Genomic DNA, 2995 nt, shown 5'->3' on the forward strand with positions numbered 1-2995 from the left:
CCGATACCAGTGGGCAATGGCCAAATTTGCAGCCTCAAAGGCCCTAAAGGCCTGGCTGGAAAAGCTGAAGCACCCACTCCGCCAAGTACGTTGCCTAAACGTGCCACTAGGCCCCGCAGGTAGAGCACATGAACGTTCTTCACCTCCAAGGCTTCTGGGATCACTGCATCACTTCCGACAGCGGACGTGCCGTACAGCGTGTCGTCACTTCCGAAATATTCCCGCCGTCGGTGGGCGGGGAGAGGCGGGAGGCGTGAATCGCGAAAGTATCGCGAGATTTCAGAGCCCCCGACTCAAACTTCTTGCCAGGTTAGGCCTCCTGGAAATCTCAAGTGATAAGCTTGGTTTATTTTTTTTTTATCTCCATAAATTTATTTTACCTAAAAAGAAATGTGATGCTACGCCTGCCCTGTCTGCCTTGGACATCTGGAATTTATGAAATGCTAGCTAGTACCGCTAGACTTTATTTTTTCCTACCGTGAAGTGAAGGATTCATCACATTTGCAAGCACTTCTGTCCGTGCTCTTCTCCTTGGCTGAATTAATTTGCCGCATAGATTTCTCTCAATATAAGTAGATCTCTCCTTATTTCGTTGCATTTGTATAATTTTCCTTAGGGTATGAATTTAGACCTTTTCTCTTGGTCTTAGGTTTACTAACTGGACTTAAATAACCGAATTCTGTATTTCAGTAGAGTAAAATTTCCTTCTACGCACAGGCCCCAAAGCAAATTGTGATTTCCTCCTAACAGAGATAATCTGGGTTAGAAAAGAGGAAGTGGGGGAGGAATGTCAAGGGACAGGGGAATCTAGAGTGCAGACAGGAGGATTGATAATTATAGCCTGGAAATTGCCAAAGGCTTCATTTTGCTTGAATCCACCAGCAACTCAAGCAAGCAGCAGTCGAGGGATCAAACGACATATTGCATTAGGCAAATCTGCACCAGAACGCTTAAAAGTGTTCAAGAGCCAAGATTTCAGAAGCCGAGATGGCAAGACTTCTCTCATACTGCGGACATGTTGTCAGGAGGGACCAGTTCCAGCAGAAGGACATCATGCTTGGTAAAGTGAAAGTTCTGCTAAAAAGAGGGAGACCCCTCCCCTCCGCCCCCTAGTAAAATGGATTGGCACAGTGGCAGCAGCCAGGGCCTCAAGCATAGCAGCCATTGTGAGGATGACGCGGGACCAGGCGGTGTTCTGTTCTGTTGTGCACAGTGTCGCTATGAGTTGGAACCGAACCGACTTGCATCTAACAACAACTGCAGGAGACAAGGGAGTCCAGGTGTGGCGCTGTAGGATAAGCATTGAAACCCAATCTGCTCCTAGGAAACCCTATAGAGGGTTGTTGTTGTTAAGTGCCGTTGAGTCGGTTCCGACCCATAGCGACCCTGTGCAGGGTTTCCGAGGGTGTAAATCCTTACGAGAGTAGAAAGCCTCAGCTTTCTCCCGCGGAACGGCTGGTAGTTTCGAACTGCTGACCTTAAGGTTCGCAGCACGATTCGTAACCACTACGCTACCAGAGCTACATATCAAAACCAACTTCAGGGCACTTACAACAACAACAGGAAGCAAGAGAAAGTGAAATGGCTTGACAGGGAGAGTAGGGATAAGCTGAATGAGGTGTTTCTTCTTTGTGTTATTTAACTTCATAATTTGTTCCTGTCTAGTCTCCATAAAGCTCTGGTAGCGTAGTGGTTACGAATCGGGCTGCGAACATTAAGGCCAGCAGTTCGAAACTACCAGCCGCTCCGCGGGAGAAAGATGAGGCGTTCTGCTCCCGTAAAGATTTACAGCCTCGGAAACCCTGTACAAGGTCGCTATGGGTCGGATCCGACTCGAAGGCACTTAACAACAACAACAGCAAGTCTCCATAACGGCAGTGTCCTACTAGAGTGTGGAATCTAGCTTATACTTGCTTGTATCTACTCGGTGGCTGCAACTGTGGTCTCACACATAGTACTAATTGTGAGGATGGCACAGGATGGACCAGCGTTTCTTTTATTGTACATGGGCCGTAACTGCGCAGAACCTAACATACAGGGGCTTACACTGGGCTAAAGTAGAATCTCCATCTCATTAACTATAAAATAGAGCCCTGGTATGGCGCTGTAGGATAAGCACTGGCCCAAAAGGTCGGTTTGAACTGCAAGGTTGGTGGTTCAAACTCACCAGCTGCTCCTTGGGAAACCTGTAAGGGTGTCTGAGTCAGAACTGAATCAACAGCAATAACAATAACAGCAACAATGAAAAAATATTTAACGAATGACTGTCTACTGGAAGTAAAGTGGCTTTCCTTATATATAAAGCCTTGCATCCTTTACTCAAAGACAAAAAAACTGCTTATTCAATGACAAACCTCTTTACTATGGCATCTCCTTGAAGAAGTTATTGCACTTTGCCATTTACAAAATCAGCTGAAACTGATGCATTGATCAAGTATTCAGAATTTACTCTGATTTTGGATTTGGATCTTGGTCAAATACTGTCGAAATTCCCTACTGCAAGGGAAGTTTCAATACTTAATTAAACAAAGTACTAGTTCAAGGGGAGAGAGCACAAAGCAGTATGAGGAGAATGTGGGAGAGTATAAATAACCAGAAGGGCTTATATTTTTAGTAGTGGCTGAGCATCCTGAAATGACAAGGAAAAGAATCATAGTTCTCCAGGCCTCACCCCACCCTTGTCCAAACTATTAAAAAATCCATGATCATTCATGGCTAGATCCCCAGCACTAGACTATTGTCTAGCACATAGTAAGGACTCCAGAAATAGGAATCATGGATGGATGGATGGATGGATGGATGGATGGATGGATGGATGGATGGATGGAAAGAATTAATAGGATTAAATAATTTTATATAATCGATAACCTTTTGCTCAAAGACATTTGCTCCCATGTATCTAGTAACAGAGTCATGTGAGTTAATGCACCAGACTACAAAGCTTGAACTGCAAGGTTTGGCGGTTCAAGCTCACCAACTGCTCCTTGGAAACCCT

The sequence above is a fragment of the Chrysochloris asiatica genome, unplaced genomic scaffold, assembly GCF_000296735.1.
Source record: "Chrysochloris asiatica unplaced genomic scaffold, ChrAsi1.0 scaffold00045, whole genome shotgun sequence".
NCBI classification, from domain to species: domain Eukaryota; kingdom Metazoa; phylum Chordata; class Mammalia; order Afrosoricida; family Chrysochloridae; genus Chrysochloris; species Chrysochloris asiatica.